General features: G+C 41.6%; 1 long non-coding RNA gene across 1 annotated transcript; it reads right to left on the bottom strand.

The window, feature by feature from the left end:
• Positions 1–206: 206 nt before the first annotated feature.
• On the bottom strand, positions 207–4925 carry LOC137854073 (uncharacterized). The gene is made up of 2 exons (XR_011094946.1): positions 4106–4925; positions 207–2962 (listed from the first exon to the last, which is right to left on the bottom strand). It is a non-coding gene; the product is annotated as an uncharacterized lncRNA (long non-coding RNA).
• Between the last annotated feature and the right edge of the window lie 4418 nt (positions 4926–9343).

Below are 9343 nucleotides of genomic sequence, written 5' to 3'. Positions count from 1 at the left end.
GCCTCGAGGCTCTGCTCCTCCTCTGCCATCAGAGGTGAAGCCCTGCAGGATCCAGGCATGTGCTGGCAAAGCAGCCTGGGGAAGCTTCTCTCACAGTGACACTTGCCACATATGCCCTGAGGATGCCCAAAGGGTTTCAGTCTCCCTCTGGCTCCTTGAATAAACATCATTTCCAATGCAAGCAATGTAAAACAAACAAAAAAAAGTTTTGAGTACAGGCTCAGTTTCTGGGGAAGGACAGCAGGGTCAAACTGCAGGGGAGTCCTGGGCTGCACTCAGCATGCAGCGGATCCAGCTGGTTTGGTTCATCTTGCTCTAGCTGTAACAGATGAGAGAAGAAATGCTCCTGCCTGAAACTCTGTTTCAGCTCCTTTACGGGATTAGTGCTGGAAGGACCCCCGCCTGCATCACGCTGCATTGCGGAGTTGCCAACACCTCCCCATCCTGGATCCAAAGAAGTCCCTGTGCCACCTGCTGTGTCCCAGTCAGAAAGGAAGGATGTTTCGGTGAGATGCTTCTTTTTCTATTTTATTTTTTCTTTCCAAGTTCACATCTGCAGGAAGGGACTAACTTTGTTGCCTGTACTTGAGACCATGTGAAGATGGGAGTTGCTTTCAGCAAGGGTCTTTGGATTCGTGTGACACTGGTAATACATGTAAATAGCTAGGCACATTCAGTAAACAACAACAGCTTTTCTTTCAGTTGTAGAATGGTATCTGGCAGGCAGACAGCATCTTTTTTGAGTATAAGGCACTTAGTCTACAGGTGGGATGCTCCATCCAAACAGTGACAATTGTATATTCCTAATACCTTTTGCAAAAGTCTGCAGTATCATCTGTTAAAAAGTGTCTGGAAAATCCACCTTAAAAAAAACACACCAATGAAATGGCCTGCCAAGCTGCAGCTTCCTGATCCTTCCATTATAAAGAAATTTGCTTATGGTGCAATTTATGTAGGCTCCATATTCCAGCAAAAATACATCAAGTGGTATCAGGTTACCAGAATCAGTCCTAAAGCAACTGTTTCCTAGAGGGGGAGGTAAAAAAGCAGCAGCAGCTTGCTTCACGTTCAGTAAGTGGTTGTGACATAGGGAAGTAACAGGAACATGAGAAACAAGATTTTTTTTTTTTTTTTCCTTTTTGAAAACCTAATATGGTAACTAAAAGGAGAGGAAGTGCCTATTTTTCAAACTGAACCTTAATCAATTTTCCAGCAAGGACAGTGTCTCCAGACAGCAGTCTATCTGCTGCAACAAAACAACGACCATAATGATACCCCTCCCTCTTCTTTGAGAAATTTCCTGGAAAAAATATTGCTATCATCTCTAAATCTTCAAACGTTGTAAAATATCCTGTGTGGGGTCAAAGAGGCTTCCTGAAAGAAGGTCTAACAACACAACCTCCCACTCGCTATAGATAAGCTTGTGTTCTATCTTCCAGCAGGAACTCGCGTTTCAAAGACATGATTTGAAATAAAAATAAAGAAAAGGGTTTTCATCTTTTGCTGAACTGCTTAGGTTTTTCTGTTAGGGAAGCAAATATTAGCAGAAGCCTGTGCAGCTGCTACAGAGCTTTTTTTTTTTTTTTTTTTTTTTTTTTTAAAGAAGCTACATAGATGCATGAAACAAAACTAAACCACATGTTCAATCGGTGGAAGTTAGAACAATTTCTCTAGAACCCACAGTCATATATTCATCAGCTGGAAACACCCACTTTTTAAAGAGCAGTTATTTCCTTACGTTTTTCCATTTATCTGGAGCAGAAGCAGCAAGCCCAGAAGCATGCTCGAGCCCAGACCGTTCCCTATTACAGAAACCAACCTGAGTGCTAGAGAAGCGAGTTCACACGGAGTGGAAGTGACCTATTTCATGACCGTGACTCACTTTCCTCTCTCTTTAGGCTGGCAGTTAGCTGCTGTGCCTCTGCTCCCCTCACCCCAAGTGGAAGGGATCTGGTTTTGCTGAGTGCATCTGTGTAACTTTAACTGTGAAGCACTGCAAAATAGGCTCTGGAGATGATGGTGAGCCTGAAGTACCTGCAAAACTTCAGCTTTACAGGAGTCTTATTTTGGCAAGCAGTAACCCTGCAGTTACATAGCTGGGTATTATATTGTCTTACAGGGTAAATCCAGGCAGGCACATGCTTGCTAAAACATTTTTAAAAATTAGATCTGCAGAAGATACTGGCTTGTCTACTTTCTCAGCTGATGTGATTACCTGCTCCCATTGCCGGACTTCCTGATCTATAAGAACAAGGTGATCTTGAAGAGGTGACACCCATATGAGGTATTTCATTTGCATACTAGCAGTGGCAACTGAACTTTTAGAACTGATGTTGCATTTTGAGTTTGGGGACATGGGAGCAAGAGCTTGCCACTGAGTACTTGATCTTCAAGGTATTTGATCCTCTTTATGGAAAATGTGAATAAGGCTGCACATTGCTTGTGCTATCCAAGCTGGCCTGCAGCTTTTATTCACATAGCCATGAGATCCTAAACATGCCATTTAGTTTCAGGGCACTTCATAGTAATCCTCTCATGAATAGTCACTATGCGTGCAGAGGAAGAGATTAAAACCCAAATGGTTGGCTCATGCCAATCCAAAGACTGGCACGCTGTGGGCTCATTAGGGAGCAGCTCTCAGAGCTTCCTAGGCGCATAGCTGCAGTGTGACACTGGCCTCTCTGGGGCTTCAACCTGCCACTGTGATGAACGGGCTGGGGACTCTCCCTTTGCACCCGGATCATCCCCTGTCATAAACTGCCAGCAGCGTACTGTCTCCACAGCATGACCAGGGCTCTGTTTCACCATCTCAGCCCTGGTGGCGGGGCATCTACTCTGGCAGATGCACAGCCACAGATCTGCTACTGCTGAGGACTGTGCGTTGGGCTGGGGCTCTCCTTTGCATAGCTGCCTGAGGCTCAGGGTGCCTACAAAGCCTGCACCATTTTCTATGCGGACAGTCCTTTAAAAAGCAAAAGAAAGGCAAGTTATTAGCGCAATTTTATATCTCTGTTTGAAAGCAATACAATTTTTAAATTAGAATAATGTCAAACCTACATGTAGATATGAAAAACACTGATTGCACATTCTGCAGTAGAAAGGAACATGTACAGCAAACAAATGAGACTTTAAATGTATGTGTTCAAAATAACATAACTCACCAGAGTGAGTCTGCATTTTATTAGCATCTTCACTGTCCCAACACCCCTTTCTGCAAGCTAAGAAAACACCGTGCAGGTTCTCCTACCCTGGTTTGTTACACTTGCTGAGGATGGACTGCAGGTCTGTATAGAAGCTACTTGATTTTGATGTTTCTTCAGCTACGTCAAAATTGAGTAGATGTCATGAAAATATTTCTGCACACCTCTGGTATATGTGCTACAGGGGAACTCTGCTGCAGTGGTTTTATTATATTTAGTTTCTGAAAATTTTCCATTAAAAAAATCTCATTGTTCTTAACCAGAGGGATAGGGCTGTAAAGTGGAGCCCCATATCAGACCCCCAGTCAGGCAATTGCTCTATTCACTTAGTTTTCCATTAGAAATAGATGCAGTTACAAAAAAACTTGATTTTGATCCTGTCTATCCTAGAAACCAACATTTGGGGTTGGTTATAGCATGGGTAGAGACAGAACAAAAATGTACTGCATGTTCATTACTCCTGTCCCAAATCAGCAGGCTCTCCTCTTATCAAATACCCACTGTCTTTAGTGATCAGCTGAGGGGGATGTTTTTAGTGCACCTGTGTAGGCCTGTCAATTAACTGTCAATTAATTGCCAGTTTATCAATTAAACGTCTGGGGTAGAAGGTGTAGCTGGAGTAGGAAACTTGCCATAGGAAGACAGCAGTCTGCTGAAACAGTCTGGAAACCATAACTTTAGCAGTTACTATTAGACTCTTTGATAGTCTGGTTTCACAACTCTAAACTAAGAGTAGGTAAAACAAAAATTTTGTATCTGGGTGCTAGAACAGCCTTATGCCAAATAGTGGCATTAGACGATATAAAATTGAACGAACAAAGTCTTCCAACACCATCTGTATTTGATTTCTTCCATTAAAAAGTGCCTGTGAGAAAAGTCACATTCTTATGTTAACAGGTACTTACCAGAAAATTTCTTTCCTACATGCAAATCATCTTTCTTGAACAGTCAGTGTGCAATATGGATTGAAATTTCTCACCGTATTTTCAATGTTACTACAAAACAAACTTATCATTTAAGATCATCTCTCTTCATTCAAGTTTCTCTTTCTGACAACTCTTTTTGCTTCTGTACCTCTTGTAGCTTTTCTTATCTTGTGCCCTCTAGTCCCTTCTGAAGATCCTCATTATTTTGTCCTTTTCTGACAGCCATACTGATCTTCTCTGCCAGCCAGTTCTTCCAGTAACGCCAAATGCAATTTATATGGGATTAAGCACTAAAGCTAAAGAAAAAAAAACAACAAAGAAACCAACCCCAAAGACTTGGCCAGAGACTTTTCTTCATGGTGTTCTTTCACCACATTCATTTGGTGCCAAGCTCATTTTAAAATGAACTTCCTCTGACAGTTTACATCTTTTAACACCTCCTCCCCTCACCCACCAGATATCTCCCCTCTTATCAGCCTCTGCCATTTTTCAGGTGATTTTTTTAGATACTCTATAATCTAAGAATCCAATTAAAGAGCAATCACATTAAAATAACGAATCACCAAGCAACATGTGGGAGAACTCACACTGAGAGAATGAGGAGAACTCAGCAGGCATAGAGCCTGCATCATAGGCAAAGGCTGGCAAACTGCTGAGAAGAGCAGACACACAGCCAGGCCTCAGTGATGGGGCAAAAGATATTTCCTAGAGTCTCAGAGATCTTCTCAGAGGAGTTTTTGTTGCAATACAGAAAGTTCCCGAGCTGCTGAACTGAGAGGAAGCCTGAAAAAAAGGACCTTTTCTGCCAGGACATAGTGGGCAAGAAGGAATTCGGTTTCTAAATGCTTTTTCTTCTGTTTTGTCTCACGCTAAGTTTTATCTGTTTAAAAAGCTACAGGATCTAGTTTCTGTTATAATAAAATGGGTTTGAGTTTAAAAGCTCTTTTGCAGTCTTGGGAGTGCCCAACTTAAGAAGAAAAAAATTGGCAGATCTACTGCAAAGCTTTAGTCAACTTGGAGTCCCATCACAGCCTTCAACAATCTGCACATTATGCTTAGCTGGGGAAGAGATGTTTGCTTCCTCCAGTGAAATAGATGACAGAATCTGTCTCAAAACCTTCAGAATTACCAAGAACAATAGTGTACATAGCCTCTTTTCTTAATTTACTTGCATGACTCTTGCTGATCTTTGCTGCCATATGAGATTTGCCTTCCTTGCTTTCCTTGGGAACATAGATTTTATGATCTCGTGGTCACAGTAGTGTTAAGCTTGATGAAAAGGTAGGTAGTCAGGTAAACAGCAGAACAGTCAGAATATCAGCCTGCTTAATGATGAAATAATTTCAAGACTGTCCTTCATAATGAAAATACAAAGCTCAGGTAAAAATGTGACTATGGTGTGAGGCCAAATGAGATGGCAGCGTATATCTACCTATTATTTGTCACTCTAGTTTTCTCTTGCAAGTTTTACCCAGCAATGAAATAGTTAACAACACTAAACTGTATTTTGCTGCATGGCTTTAGTAATAACATGCCATTAAGATGAATGGCAAAAGTTCAGATCTTTGAAGATCTTGCTCTGTCTGACTGTGGACTCAAGCAGACACCTTTGAATTGCTTATCTTTGGCTTACGTTTTCAAAACCATTGCTACAACCATCTGAGGGCCAGCAGGATGTTTGTAAAATACTAAAGCCATGGGATAGAGCACAAAGTGGCATCCACTATGACACAGACTCATCCTATGCTGCCTGTGAGCCAGCTCAAACTGCCCACACACTATTTGTCTTCATGATTTGCATGCCTCTCTTGGGTGATACGCTCCCTTGCACCTCACTTTGTCTTCAGCCTTAGGAACCCTTTGTTCAGACTGAGCAGCAGAAAAGCAACGCTTAGAACAGACAGGGAATTATCTCACTTGTAAAAATAAGCATGCACGTATATGCATGTGCATGCATGTATGCTTGTATGTGTACACACACTAAAATTTAGTTTAATGATTCATGTTGTTTTTCTGCCTTTCCAGTCCTGCCCTGTTGATGTCCAGAAAGAAGTTGCCATTGACAGTAGTTTGGAAACTAGTGGGCATGAATTTGTGAATAGAATTTCATTACTGTGCTATTTTGTCAGTCATTAGTACTTCATTTTACATGCCATCCATAACATCTCCAAACCAGAATCTGATTGACTGAATATATTTTGGCTTTTGCTAATAATAACTCTTCTGTTTTAGAGGCATAAACCATTGCTGCTAAAGTGTGGTCCTAATGAGGAGTTTGTGTTAAAGGAAATCAAGGTCTTGATTTGACCCTGGTCAGGACTTACAGCCAAAACACTTTTAATCCTTCCTTCAGTCTGCCAAACAAGGTGTTGCTGTATTTAGGCAGCCAGGCAAAGGAACCTCTAGCATTTCAAGTTACTTCCAATGCATATACCACATGTAAAGCATAATTTCATATTATGATGTGGTAAATAAAAGCAGAAGAAATTCCCAAAAGCATGAGCATCCTGAAAAATACTGAGTTCAGCCTTTGAGGCTTCCTCTCAAAATGGATGAAAAGTGGTCTGTCAAGCAGCAGCTTAGTAGGCTGCCAGCTCCTTTTCTGTCTCTTCAGACTGTGGCTGAGATCTTCAAAGTTCTCCAGCCACTTCACTCTTGGTTGAATAGCTTTTGGTGACTTCTGTCAAGGTGATGCAGGTCTCTTTAGAATTCTCGTAACCTGGGGCTCTCTTCATTTTTTCTTTCATTTGCTGTATTTATCACAACAGCATCCAGGTTAGTCAGCACAGAGCACTCGGAATATACAAATACAGACTCTCCTCCTTCTCTCCTCCAGCCTGTGATCAATGGTGCTGTTCCTGTGCCCTTTCTGAGTCCCACAGTAGTCATGGGTGGCTTGAAAGACCTGACTTCAATGAGGTGTCAGTTGCCCCACAACCCACCTCTGTCAATGCAATAATCAGGACCTGCTCTGCTCCTAGCAGCTCACAAAATACTTCATCTCTATCGCCGGCTCTCATCTGCAGCATTGCTTGGAGTATAAGCTTTCAAGTCTATTATTGTAATACAATCCTTTTAGCAATTGCTATTGCTTTTAAAACCAATTTGTTCCGCACTCACAGGCCTCTAAGCTCTCATAATATTAAGATCAGTGATTGGTGCCTGCACACTAGACTCTGCTTGCTAACAGAGGTCTCAGAAAACTCTCTGGTTACACAACAGGCTAGTGTGGAGACAGTGGAGAGAGAAAGGGAAAAAAGAGCACTTTGACTACACTTACTAGTCTCTCTTCCAGAATTGCAAAATTCCCTCTGTTGTAAATTACTGATGAACAGTTCCCCACATACCCGTGCAGTGCAATGGCTGTTTAGAAGCTCTTTGTTAGCATAACACAGTGTAAAATGCTGATCTTGTGCAGCAGGTCTGAGAACAGAAGGCAGTAGGGTATTTCAGGAAGATACTTCATCATTTTTGGCTTCACAATGTACTGTTCTAAAACTGTTGCTTCGAAATGTTTTAAAATACATTCAATATACTATTACAAGCGTTGATGGATTCATTTGAACTAAACAATTAAGGAGGTATAATAACTCTACTCCCTGAGCACTTTAATTTCACTTAACAGTGCAAGAGCTCAGAGGAACAAGGGCTTACACAAAGCCCATTTGTTAGCCCGTTTTCCTGTTAGTTGGTTTCAACTATGTTTGAGAGAGCACCAGCCTCTTAAAGATAATTTCACAAACTTGGCAGGAAGGGTGGGGGGTTGAGATGATGTGTGTGTGTGTCAAAGTGGTGGATATTTGAGTCTGCACAGTGGTTACAACAAGCCAGCGGACAATATCCCAGAAACAACAAAGCATGCTTTATTCTGCTCTAGAGGCTAGGATAAGAACATGAATTGAGGATGGCTTGCTGCAAGGGTTGGAACTGCATTCTGTTGTTCACCCTATTGTTGTTGTTATGTATTTACCCTGTAAAAATATACTGGGAAGGACAGGACTAGCATTTTGATAGCCTTAAGACTTCCTCACCTGAATCTTAGTTAAGAAAAAAAAAGTTATTTTCAAAGTTCCAATGTTCCAAGAATATTTCAAAATAAACATACACGATATTATTTTTTATTGAACTTAGACCTGCAAAGATGTATCTTATGTTAGGCAAAGCAGACAAGTGTGTCTTCTTGGGATTGCTTTTCCACTGCAATTAATTCTGGCACCTACTGAAAGGATAAGAATTATATTAGTACTATGAGAGTGACTATGCCAGCCAGCTGATGATATGAAAGCAGCTAGGTTAAAGCATTTGCTAGGCCACTGAGCATTCCCAGCGTGAGCTCAAGAAACATGAGCAAATTCAGGCTGAGCAAATTGCTGATTCAGTTACTAAAACTGCAGTGCCTCCTTGTCAGCCAAACTCAGTGCTGAGCAGAGTGTTCACCATCTGCCCCCTGTGCAATGCTCATAAATGTTGCAATCAATATACAATTTGGGATGTATGGGCAATGCTGGAAGGTAAAAATATATTTTCCTTGCCAGATATATGTTAATTGGTTGTTTCATTTTGCACATATGGGACAGTAAAATGTATTTGTTTTCTTGCCAATAAAGGAACATTTTCCTAACACTCCTTAGTCACATCATATCTACAAAAGGAGAAGGCTCTGATGTTTCCTGTTGGGTTTATGGTTTACATTACAATTCATACACAAATGTTTTTTGGCACTCTAAATCCTGAGCTAGAAGTATTTTTAAAATTATGTCCTGAAATAGGAACTTCAGAACACTGTGTCGGCATCTGGCAGATATCTCAAGAGTGTCATGAACTGTTACTACTTGAGGAACTTGGCAGGCACTGCATGGGCCTTGTGTACCTTACAAGTGTGTAGGAGTCCACTAACAGCTTAATTGTTGAGCATCTGTATTGCTGGGCTCTGCAACAGGCTGTGTCCACCCACCAACCTCAGAAACACACGGTGATCCAGGAAGATTTCACGGGATGTGTCTGGGCTCCTGAGCAGTGACAGGCCGCTCAAACACAAGTGACAGCAGCCCACCATTTCATGAAGCCCAGCATTTCCTCCTCAGGACAAACCTTTAACTGCTAATCAGTCTCACTGCTCGAAGGGCTTGGCATGTGCGTTTCCATCCCCGTGTGTTTTACAAAGTGCTGATCTGCATGCTGAGGCCGAAGGCACTTTATAAAGTGTTTGGGTTCTCA

Source organism: Anas acuta, chromosome 3, assembly GCF_963932015.1.
Source record: "Anas acuta chromosome 3, bAnaAcu1.1, whole genome shotgun sequence".
Taxonomy (NCBI): Eukaryota; Metazoa; Chordata; class Aves; order Anseriformes; family Anatidae; genus Anas; species Anas acuta.
This window is presented reverse-complemented; position numbering and strand designations above follow the sequence as displayed.